Source organism: Drosophila virilis, chromosome 4 (genome assembly GCF_030788295.1).
Source record: "Drosophila virilis strain 15010-1051.87 chromosome 4, Dvir_AGI_RSII-ME, whole genome shotgun sequence".
In the NCBI taxonomy this organism is placed as follows: Eukaryota; Metazoa; Arthropoda; class Insecta; order Diptera; family Drosophilidae; genus Drosophila; species Drosophila virilis.
In genome coordinates, this window is record NC_091546.1 from 15,414,050 (window position 1) to 15,427,037 (window position 12,988).

A 12,988-nucleotide genomic window follows, 5' to 3' on the forward strand; every position below is an offset into this window, starting at 1 on the left:
TGCAGAGGAAATGAACTTTTAGGCGACACAAGCAAACATAAAAACAAAACAAAAAAACAATGAAAAAACACAAAATGGAGGCAAATATCGAAATTATATTAGCCAACAGCAGAGCGGAAATGGAAAATGGACGCACGAGAAGCAGCAGAAAAAACACGCCAGCAAAAAGTGAAATGTGCAAAATATGCATAAAGAATGCAGAAACACAAAAGAGTCAGAAAAAAGCATAGGTAAAGTGGAAACTGGCCAAAACTCAAATGCAACGAGAGGCTAACTAAAAAGTGCTTCACACAGAAATTTACATACACTAGAAAAATTTCTGTTATATTAGGCTGACAATTTTATAGGGCAAAGTACCAACTTTTAAGCTGAAAAAAGTTTTTTTTTAAAAAATATATTTATGGAATTACGAGAAAAATTGTTGACCCATAAAACTATATCTGCATGTAAAGTTGCTGATTTGTAAAAATTGTAACAATTCTCAAAAGTTAGACAGCAAATAAATAAATTACCTTTATATGCATTATGAATATCAGATTCTGACTGTTCTGATCCAGCAATAATTTCTATATATATTTAAAGTGTATATCGAATATACCAAGAACTGTAGAAATTACGGTCTAAATTCTTAATTAGATGAAAAAAGTCTGGCAAAGAATGCAAATCTTTTCCTAAAACTTAAGAATTGACAAAAAAAAATATAGAGAAAATTTTAAGAAATACTTTTTGCTCTGAAAAGGTTTATTTCGTTCAGTCAAAAATATCAATATCAAATTCTCACTAGTCCAGAAGTGTTTATAGGGTATCCGAGTTGTGTGCTTGCCTTCAGGTGATTATGCAAAAATGCGCATATGTAAAAAGCTGCTGTTGCTGTTGGTTGCATGAACGAGGCGCGGCTGGGGGCAGGCAGGCAGGTTGGCAGGGCGGCAGGGTGGCGCAGGACATGCAATAAAACGCCAGCTGAATGGGTTAGCTTTGGTTGGGCGCTTCTCCATTTTGGCTGGCAGAGTCATGCGGGCGCCGGCTGCGACTGCGACTGCGACTGCGACAGAGGCTGTAGCTGTGGCTGTGGCTGTGGCTGCCACTCGACTCGGTGTCTAAATTAAACTTCATCATCGGCAACACAACGAAAAACGGAGGCAAGCAAACAAAGCGCAACGCAGCGGGGCGTGGCTGCCTCAATGGGCGTATGGGCTGGTTGCTTTTTTACGTAAAAATTGCATAGACCGTGTTGTTGTAGCTGCAGAAATTGGCATTTTGTTGTTTTTTTTTTGTCGTAACAACAACTGGGCAAAAAGGACAGCAAAGAAATCAGAAATTATTGTAGATTGCAGGCGCGGCAAAGGGCGCCCGGACAGCATGTCTGACCAGCATGCAAGCGGCCAGGACTCTGCAGCCGAGTCCTGAAGCATGCAAAAAAAAAAACGAGGCAAAAAGCAGAGGAGAAGAAGCAAGTGAAGTGCATAAATGGATTTTATAACGTCCAATGCTAAAGTAAATTTATGCTTTTTAATGCAATTGCAGGACGAACCAGACCGTAAGCGGGCAGCAGTGGGCGTGGCGCTTGCCTCGGGCCAAGCAGGCGTACTGGCTGCTGCCACGCTTCGTTGGCCTGGCCCGAAAGCAAGCCGTGTCGAGGCGGGAGCTGGGCTTCAAGGGTTAAAGGGTTCCCACTGCAGTCTGCAGTTGCCGCTGGCGGGCAGACAAAGTGACATTTGTCGTTAATTGCTAAATTTATGGCCAGAAATCGGGCAAGCAGCAACATGGCAAATGCCTTTTGGCCACAGTCACAGTCAGGCGCCACAACAAAATTCGAATGCAACAAAATATAGCATTTTTTTTTTTTTCGAAAAGAAAAATTCAACAGCGACTTACGTGCAGTTGGACGGCCTAATTAGCTGGCACACAAAGCGACTGCTTACCTGGAAAAATAGCCAAAGAAAAATGCAAAAAATTGCATTAATTAATTTAGCAAAAAAAAATAATACATCTAAAAAGAGCTTAAGCACTTGTTAATACAAGGCTGTAAAAGTAGCACAAAATGTTGCCACAATACATAAAAAATTATTAATTGCATAAAATACAATAAATTTATTTAAGATTAATTTATTTCTGACTTATTGAGAAACGGTTTTTGTCAACAAAATAAACAAAATCAAAATTAAGTTATCTTATTTTTAACTTTAGCTTTATGTTAGATTTTTCTGTCGTTTTTTCTTTTTAATAAACCTTATTTAGTTTCTTTTTGGAATGCTTTTTATTCAAATAAATATAAGTCAACTCCATTGAGGAGATTTTATTGAATATATAATCAACCTTACTTATGATTTCTTATTCAATTATAATCACTTTTTTCTTAAGATTTCTGTTTAAATCGTTTTTCCTAGTTTCCTAGTCAGACTAATATGAAATGTATTAATAAGTGTAATAAAAGTAAATACAGGTAAGAGTGCTCTAGTCGGGCATACTCTTTAAAGGGAATACCCTTTTATTTACAAATTCTACCGTATTTCGAAGTGTGAGAATTCATGAGATATCTTCTTATATATTATAGTTCTTTTTAGAGTTTGCGCTGCAGCTTATGATCGAGTGTAAGACCCTTAGATTTACGGACAGTTTGGTCTGGCCTAAACGCAACCAGCCAAAACGTGAACAGGGCTCGAGTCGTCGAGTCAAAAGTGCAGTTAGCGCATCTTTGCTATGTCCACCCCCTCACTCCCTCAGCCACAAGCATCACAGCCATGGCCCATTCAGTTTGGGCCACTTTGCGCTCTGTTAACTCAAAAGTCGTAGCTGAAGTTGACTGCTTCCTACGCTTCGTTGCCTAATTTTGTTTCTAAGTCAGACTTGCTTCTCTTAGAGTGGCCGAGGGAGCGGGGGGGTTCAGTAGTACCTGTAGCAATGCATTTCTATTGTCGGGAAAGGGTGGGGGGGGTCTTACAAAATCGACTCGTCAGTTGCCGCCTAATTTATGCATTTTTCTCAGGCCTGCGGCTTGCGTTATGCGTGGGTGGTTTTTCCCCACCCCCCTCTACCCTGTTGCAAGGTGTTTTCATTTACACTGCGCTGATCAGCGATAAGGAAATGTGAGCCCAACTTTTCACTGTCTGAATCCAATTCGAATTAATTCAACTGCAGTTCGGATTGGACTCGTTGCGCAGTGTGAAGACGCACATAAAACAAGTACAACAAGAACTACACTAGACTGCACTCACGTGCATTTTATGGCCGTGATTTACACCACCAGTTCAAAGGGAGAGAGAGCGAGTGGGAGAGAGAGATGGCGGGATAAAACACGTCTGCAATCTTGGTAACCATGAAATTGAATTGCGACTTTGAAGTGCACTCAACGTCGAACCGCGTCGCACTCGATGGAGTCAGGGCTGGCGACTGAGGGGTTGCGGGGCGGGACAAGGGCAAGGGTTAACATGGCACACATGGCTGCGCGGCTGATAGACAGCGGGCCCCACAAACAGAGGCAATTGCCGCCGCCGCTGCTGTTGGCCACCTAGTTACCCATTCTAATTACCAAATGCAGCCAGGGCAACGGCGGCTTTGAGGTTGCAGCAAGTGCAGGGGCGGGGAGGCCCAGGGCCGTCGGCGAGGCGGGCTAGGGGGGCAGAGTTCATTAGAGACGCAGCGAAAATGTAAAGAAACAAAAGCTGAAAAAAAAAACAGTTGTCCAAAGTCAAGTTTTTCTTTTATTGCGCTGCGTTTTAAGCGGAAAACAAGTCCAGAGGGTTTTTCGAAGGAGAAGGGGGAAGAGGGGAAGAAGAAGGAAAAACTAATGATAAGAAAAGATGTGAATATAACTAATGTTAAATATAGACTATGTTTCATATGAAAAAGGAGGTTCATGGAAGAAGATTTAACCAGAAAGAGAAAAGGCCTAGCTACATTTGCAAAAGGAAGATGATGAGGAGAAATAATTTTGGATCAGTTATCAGAAGATTTGCCAAAGTGAATAATAATTAAGAGAAAGAAGCAAATGCATCAGTTAAGCAGGCATTAACATATATATAGATAGATATACATATATCATGATTTTCTTAAGTAATTTCTGGAAGTTTTAAGCCAAGGATAAGTGGAAGAGGCAGCAAAGTATCAGGAAACAATCAGGAACTCCGAGATATATTATAAGAGAATTGGAACTAAATATTGTATAATAAGAATTAGATTTATTATTCATTTAATATAATATTTATAAAAAGAAAAAAACGGACCAAAAAACAGCTACCAGGATAATAAAATGGTTAAAAGTTGTTTAAAACGAAATAGTTAAGTAAACTAGTTAATCAGTTTAGATAGACTTTGTCTAAAAAGGGATTTCCCAATTCGAGTGTTTTTTTACACCCAACAATTGCTGAGCTGATTAAATTACTTGTTTCCCATCAAAGAAGTTTGTGTGTGTGTGTGTGTGTGCACGCGCAACCAAGCCAGCAATTAAGCGCAGCAACCCTCCCCCACTCTCCACTCTCCACTCTACAAGCTCTTTCTCTTTCCTGCCCTGCTTAACGGTAAATGCTGCATATGTGCGCCGCTTGCTGCTTGCTGCTTGCGTGTTTTTCGGAACCCCTTTTTTTGTGCTGCCCCCCACTCCGCTCGCTCTCTCACTCGCACACTCGCTCGCTCTCTTAGGGCTACTCTTTGTTTTAACGGAAGCTGTTGCTGTTGTTTTTATGCTTTTTAATTTCCTTAACAATTTCTTTGTGCTTTTTGTGTTTCCACTTCTGTTCGCATAACTGCGACGAGTGCACTCCAAAAGTCTTTGCTTCACTTGCCTCCCAGGGGCGGACGCAGAGGAAGAGGCATGTGAAAGGCGTAGCCAAAAAAAAACAACAACAACAACAACAACAACGAGAAGAAGAAATCAAACGGAAAATGAATATGTATATCAAGAATCTCATGTGACACACACAAAGCCTTCAAGTGCTGACGCCGGGCGCTAGAAGATTGCGGCAATTTACAAGCAACCGGCAAGAAGAAGAAGAAGCGCCAAAAGAACCTCATGCTGGAGTGTGTGTGTGTGTGTGTGCGTGTGTGTGTGTGTGTTTACCGTGCGTATATTATACTTGACTTAATTAGCCGTTATTAAAAACAAATTGAGAGAAAGAACACGAAACATAAACAATGCGAAGGGGTTCGAAACAATTAAATAATCATTTTTCTTCCGTTCGAACAGATTTCTTTGACATGAAGTTTGCAGCAGCGGGAGAGATATGATATAGGCTAATCACATACATACATGCATATGCATATGCATATATATATGTATGTGTGCAGCTGAAGAGCTCATTTCGTATGTTCTGATGCGTATAAATACCTACATATACTAAATATATGTGGTATGTATATGTATGTGTGTGTATTTGAAATATGTATTTTTTATGCTTTTTTTTTTTTGGGGCATCTGCTTGATTTGGATTTGTCAGTTTTTAATAATATTGCGTCATGAGCAAATAGAAAACGCAATGTTTCATTATTCCACATACATATACATACATATATAAATATGTATATATATGTATGAACTTGAGCGATCTTAAAAATCACTTCTGCAAAAGTATTTGACTTGATTTCATTTGAAATAACACAGATTTTTATTGTGCTGCCCCTAACTATTCCCACTATATAATTAAGATAATCAAACATAATTCAGCTAACTTCTTAGCTTCACTTTTTAGTCATTGATTCATAATTATTAACTGCAATATATATTCATATTTCCTTGCCCAATGCTGGCATATTTATTGCTTGCCCCACTTTCCCCGCACTCTTGACCTATCTACATCCAAAACGAATGAGAACTCAGCTGCGAATGATGGGCTCTTGCGATCTGATCAGACGCCGCCTGTGGATCAGCATTTGGCTGCAAAAGCTTTGTGCGTGCTGAAAGCTCGTAAAAAAAGTGCGTGTGCGCGAGAGCAGGCAGACGAAATAAATAGGGAGTGAGACAGAGAGAGAGAGAGAGAGAGAGCGTTGAAGAGAGCGCGCTTTTGCACTTGCAGAGAGCGGCAAAAACTATCTGAGCCTATGGAATGCTTATGAATGTAGTTGTTGTTCTTTTTTTTTTTTTGGCACTGACTGGCAAAGCAACGCAGCCATTTTTAGATTTCCTTAGCGCTAGTTTTTGTTGCTGCTGCTGCTATTCTTCTTCTTCTCGTTGTTGTTGTTGTTGTTGTTGTAGGGTGCGCGCATTGTTGTTGTGTTTGCAGTTGAGCTTTTTTTTTTAGTGGCTGCGGCTGTTGTTGTTGTTGCTGGCGTGTATATGTATTTATTGCGCGTGAATGTCATTTACAAAGCAGGAAAAGCTTTTCGCTGCAAAGCGTTGCGCGTGTGCGTTTGAGTGTGTGCGCGTGTGTGTGTGTGTGCGTCTACGCACATTTTTAATTATGTTGTGCGAGCTCAAGGTTTTTTTCTTTTCTATCGCTGCTGTAGTTTTATATATATATACATTTTTTTTTTTTGTAAATTTGTTTTGTTGCTGTGCAGGCGTTGGCGATAGAGCGTAGCGGCCTTTGCTTGCCCCCACCCCCAACCCCACCCCCCTCGGCTGACCATTACTCTTACGGCCAATTTTAATTGTAGGCCGCAATAATTTAGATGCGACGCTGACACAATCTACAAATAACCGAAAAATAAATGCGTCAAATATTTTCGCGCTGCGTTTGCGACTTATTTATATAGGAATGTGTAAAAATGTGTGTTTCTGGCTTTACATAGAGCTATGGCGCGCATACATACATACAAACATACATATATATGTTTTCTAATAGAAATCTCATTTATTTGCTGCGCCCTTCTCAATGTGTATTATCAGCGTGCTTTTGTGTTGTAATTGCCACAAATTTAACAATTTTAGATTATTTTTTATTGAAAAATAGCATTCATTTTTGTATAGACAAGTTTGAGGTTAGTTTTTATATGAATTTCAACAGAAAATGCATTTTTAGGTTAGGTACACTTAAGGAATTGCTTACCTTTAGCTATATTTGCCTCTCTCTCTCTCTTTCTCTCTTGCTCTCTTCAGTTAATTTCTGATTCATTTGCTTTGCATGTTTTAGCATTTCTCAAACTAACACCCCGACATATGATACACTAATTTATGCGCTATTTTACGGCCCTGTTTCATGGCCTATAAAAACAAAAAACGCGACACGCATTAACTTAGGATTAGTACTGCAAAACTATATCATTAGTTTAATTACTCGGCAAATCAAAAAAAAAGCTCAGGTAAAAAATGAAACTTGCATGTGCTTGAGCCCATAAAAAAAAAAAAATGCGAAATCTACGCTTTTATGTGGTGCTAATTAAGCTTATCAAAACGCAAGACAAATTCATTATAAAACCAACAAAAATAAATATTTTTATTAAATATTATTCCAGCTACAGTGAAAACCTGTCAGTGTCGCTCATTGTATTTGTTTTTTTTTTTTTGTTTTTTTTTTCTCCATTGCTGTTTGTGGCACTTAAATATGTTGCTGGCCAACCGAGTTGGCCAAATGGCTAGGCCTAAGCCCACATACGGCCCAACATGATGGTTGCTATCTGCACACCGAGTGTAGGTGTGTGCGTGTGCAAGAGAGCATACAGTTATTGCGTGTGTGCGTATACGTATGTATGTATGTATGTATGTATGCATGTATACATATGCATGTGATATGTACACACTGTTTCTCAGATATGGCGGAGCCTATGTGCAATGCTTTGGCAAACTATTCGTTCGCTTTTATTCCCCAGCTGCTAATTGCCAGTTGCCTTTTGCTCCAATTCGCAAAAGCACACACACTCGCACACGTATACAAACAAACGCACTCACTCACTCACTCGCTCGCACGCACACAAAATGTGCACTACACCTAACACGCTCGCACACATTGACAAATGGGCTGGCAAAACTTTTGCATGCAGTCAATACATAGCAGAGTTGGGTAGCGTAGAGTTGTGTAGAGTTGTGTAGCGTACTGACGTGTAGAGTAGGCAAAGCGCTCTCTATGTGGGTGTTGCCTGTCCATGTATGGGTGAGTGTGTTTGTCACAAATAGAAAACGCATTCCATGGGCGTCGTTAGTTAGTTGCGCTTCGTTTCTAGCACATATGACATTTAAGCGGTCGACGCCTGTGTGCTCTCTGCCATTTTGAGAGCGCGAGCGAGGTGTTGTCTACAAACATGCAGTTATATTTGCTGTTTCACATGCATACTTATGTAGAGTTGTCGATTAATTATTCGGCATTTGTTTACAGTGCTAAGCAAATTTATGAGCCACTTAGAAGAATTGCTGCGCACAGAACTTAAACTCTAAACAACAACAGTCTCGCATTACAACGGCAATAATAACAGTGTATAATTGAAAGTGCATACGCAGGCCAATTACAGCGCTGCGAGAAAGAGAGTGAGAGGGAGGGAGAGTGCCTGCCATTCTTGCGCTAAACAACTGTAATAACAACTGAGCGGCGGCTTAGGCTATTGACGGGTTTTGTGTGGAATCGCTTTTCTTGGTAGCCGACACATTAAAATTCAAGCGACTGCAGTGTCAGGTCATAAAATGCCACAATTATTAAGGCAGCAGCAGCACGAAGAAGAAGAAGAAGCAGCAGCAGCAGAATGAGTGCAGTCGAGCAGCTAGCGGGGGATGGGGGAGCAGCACACACAATTGCATAGGCGCAGCAACTGCGACGCACTTTGCGCAACTGCCGACGACGACAACAACCACAGCTACAACAACAACAACAGCAACAATGCTGCGTTGCATTGCGTCAGTCCAAAGCCGCGCAGTCTGCGACGCGCAGCGCGTGCGAGCGAGACAGACTGTAGCCTGGTGGTTGGGGTAAGGAGCTTTGTGTATTCTAGGAAACCGAACGATTGCGCAACGTGCGTGAAAGAGCTGGCACGACGCGAAGCTTGTAGAGGCCAGAAACTAAAACGCACTTCCGACAAGTGAAAATGCAACAAAACAGAACAGCAACACAAATGGAAAGACAAAAAAAAAAAAAACAGTAAAAACGAAGCACACGTAAAACAAAGGTTGAAAAAGTAACCAAATTGTTGTTGCATTTAATTAAATGCGGAAGACCCTCGACCAGCAACAACAATCACAGGCCAAAAAGCAACTACATTTAAGCGCACGCATCAAGCAGCAATAGAGCGAGCGAGCGAGCGAGCGAGAGAGAGTGAGTGAGAGTGAGAGGCAGATAGGCAGCAAAGTACACACAACGCACAAAATTTGGAACGCGCTGCGCTTAAAGTAGGTCAAAGTGGCAGCGACGCTGGCAGCGCCGCTGGCAGCGACAGCGTCAATGCCGCGAGGGGGTTGCGTGTCAGCAGCAGCCGCAGCGCGCAACGCGCAGCGGCAGCAACTGCGACGCAGCAGCAGCAGCAGAAGAAAAGTTTAATTTATGCAAAGAAGAAAAAATATTATGCGTTGCGTATGTGTGTGTGTGTGTGTGTGTGAGTGCGTAACTTTTGCTTTTCTTCAGTTTACGCCTAATTGTTATTAATATGCAACGTTGACGCTCATAAATCATATTCAAAAGTGCGTAGAAACCAACAACAGCAAAAACTCATTTTTCAAGTTGCTTCTTTTATGTTTTTTTTTTTTAAAGTTGTTTTTTGCTTTGCATAAATTATAATTATACGTAATTATATTTAATATTACATGCGTTGTGCGTCTGCAAAATGTTTGCAAATGTTTGCGATGCGTCGCAGGGGGGAAAAAAAAACAACAAACTTTCCAAAAATTTTAACTGAATGTGACAATATTTTTGTCGGCCTCAGGAGGGGGCGGGTGTAAAGTAAACTAAGGGCTAGGGAGTGGCAATGCTGTGTAGTTGTATGCGTGAAAATGTGCTGCGTAATTAGCATAAACATTGAATGGTATTTGTTGAGGTTAGGTTGCAGTCAGTGTTGCACAAGGCTTATGACTATTTGCAGTGTTGGTTAGTTAACTGAGGCAGAGTGTTTATGCACATGATTAGCATTAATATTGAATGGAATTGGTTAAGTTTGGAATTGAAGTCAGTGTTGCACAAGTTTTATGACTAATTACAGTGTTGGACAGTTAGTTAAGAGTTAGCGCTTATTACCTTGTCATCAACATGGAATGCAATTGATTGAGTTTTTGGTTGAATTCAGGGTCAGTTAGTTGGCGTGAGTGTTTATGCACATAAAGAACATAGATATTGAATGGCTGCTGTCAGTGTTGCATACCTTTTATGATTATTTGCAGTGTTGGTCAGTCAGCTGAGAGTTGGTGTTTATTCAGACAACTAACATAAATATGAGGATGTAATTGACTAAGTTTTGACTGGGGTCAGTGTTGCACAAGTTCGCTGCTTTTTGGCAGTGTTGATAACGGGTTAATGTCAGTGTTGCACAAGTTTGGTGAACGTTTGTAGTGTTGGACAGGGGTTTGCTCTTGAAGTTAACAGTTAAATTTAATGTGAAATGCATTATTATATTATTTTAAAATTTGTATCTATTTCTTACCTTTAAATCCAATTGCAAATTTACGCGTTAATCCAAAAATGCCTTAATTTTTAATCGTACAAAATGTTTACAAATTTTGTTTTTTTGTTTTTTTGTTGTAATTTATACGCACTGCACTTCACTTATGTCAAAAGTTATTTATTTGAATATTCTGAATTTCGGTTACGGCTCAGTTTACTATCCAAAAAATGTTTACCAAATAGTTTGCTTAGCTAATTTCAAGCAATATTTATTTTTATATATTTATGCATAAATATATTTTCAAATTTTTATTTAATAAGTTTTTGTTTTACTTTTTCTCTCTCTCTCTTTATGATTTGTTTTTGTTTTTGTTTTGTTTTTTTGTTTTTTATCGAAACGAAATTTTTATGCAAACTAACACACACGTTCTGCTGCTGCTTGTTGTTGTTGTTGTTGTAGTTGATGTTGTTGTTGTTGTTGTTGTTGTAGTTGTTGTTGTAGTTGTTGCTGTTGTTGTTGTTGTTGCTGCTGTGTTGCTGTGTTTAGTATTGCGTTTTGTCCGAACCAATAATTTTGAAGAGTTTTCCAATTTAGTTGTTGGCTTAAATTTTTGCGGTTTTTGCTTGCTTTTTTTTGATTTAGCTGATTTTTGCCTTTGTTGTTGTTGCTTTACAGTTTAGTTTAAATGTTACATTTAATTTGTTTTATTTCTGGATTTCAGTTACAGTTTTATTTTTTTTTTTATTTAAATCTTTCAATTAGCCAAATAATTTTTGTTTCGTTTTTAGTTAGCTTTTGCACGCAGCTTGCCCAAAAAAAGTTTTTACGTTTCTTTTTGTTAAACTTTTGAAATTTTAGCCCAAAATTATTTTTGCCAATTTGAATTTTTGCGTTGCATTTGCATTTAGCCAAAGTTTCTTTCAGTTCATTTTTTTGTTGTTGTTGTTGTTTTGTTTCAATTCATTTGCTTTGCTTTAAAATATAGTTTCATTTGATTTGTAATTTTGTTGCTTAGTTTGTTAAATGTTCAAAAATCGCTGTTGCAATTGCATTTTGTTGCATGCGTCGCTTTTGCTGTCGCCTGTTGTCGGTTTTGTTGTCGTGATTAGTTTTTTGAGACATTTTCACAGCGACATTTGGGGCCTGCAAATAAACAAGAAAGCCAAAATATATCAATGGATGCACTCAAAATTCAACTATTAACAGTATGTTATTTTTTTTGCAATTTGTTATAATTCATATAATTAGTTAAGCCAAATTTCAGTTTGTGCCTTCGTTTGTCTGTTCTGAATGTGTTTATCTCGGGACCTTTTCGTACTAGGCTTGAAAAATTTGGGATGTGAAGGGTTTAATACCTAACCAAAGACAAAAAAGTTTCAAATTGCGAATATCTACACACAAGCTCACGAAACTCGAATTGAGCGAAAGTTCCATTCGTGACAGTTTCTGCCAGTTCAAGTATAGACAGATTATTATGCTATTCATATTCATATTCTTTTAATAATCTATATATATATATATATATATATTATCAATTCGCTCTGCTGCCTGCCTGACACGTTTTAGTTCTTGCTTTGGGTTTTTTTTTTCGAAAACAATTCATTCATGAGCAAAATAATGTCAAAATCTGCGTCTTATCTGTTTCAAAAATGTTTTGTGAATTCTTTAATCTGAAACCCTGGAATCTAAAGCATTGCATTACGATTTCTGGCTCTGGCAAGTGTTTCGTTTTTTAATCTAGCTTTCAATTGGTGTTGTTGTTGTGAAATACCCTACAGACAGCGAGCGAGGGGCACTTGGGCATGTGTCTTTCTTCAGGAAATTGTCAAAGCTTATCAATGCCAGGCGTGAGAGTTACAAATGGACACACTCTAAAGCTGCAATTGAGTCAAAATATTTGAGATTGAACAGGTTTTTTGGGTAGAGCTCGGACTTTGGCTTGCCGCGGCTTTAGAAGAGAATTTCAGAGACTCAGAGTTTCAGCTCTATTCTAAGCCAAATTTTGAATCTATTTTAGTCTCGATTAATCTTTGAACCACTTTGGAACTGGCTTAATGGCATTTAAACAAATTTAAATTGTATTATATTCTTTTATATACAACTTAATAGTTTATAACTTAGACATTTTTTACTGCATATTATAATCAAAGTGATAAAAACTTTATTGCGATATAATTGTCGAAGCTGATTTCTTATTTGTCGTTTGAGTTTGAGACAATTATCTAATAATGTAATAAATATATAAATATATACACATATATCATTCTATTATTATATAAAATAGTATATAAATAACATAATAATAAACAATAACATTCTAGAAAATATCTTTTATCTATGATGATTTTATATTGAACATTTTATATATATTTCATAGTAGTATATTATTATTATAGCATATGGTATATAGTATTATTATTATTATATATTTTTATATAGTATTATAATCTTTTAGAAATACATTTGCTTTATTTTATATTGTATATTAAATATTATATTATTTTTATATTTTTTAAGTATGTTCAAAATTTGCCACTTAGCT

General features: G+C 38.3%; 1 protein-coding gene across 1 annotated transcript in view; it reads right to left on the bottom strand.

Moving 5' to 3' along the window:
* Nucleotides 1-12,988, bottom strand: part of chinmo (Chronologically inappropriate morphogenesis) — a 108,019-nt gene that overhangs the window by 52,027 nt on the left and 43,004 nt on the right. The window contains exon 2 of the mRNA XM_002051698.4: nt 10,486-11,589. The gene's annotated coding sequence lies outside the window, so the exon portion shown is untranslated. The remainder of the gene's footprint in view (nt 1-10,485; nt 11,590-12,988) is intronic.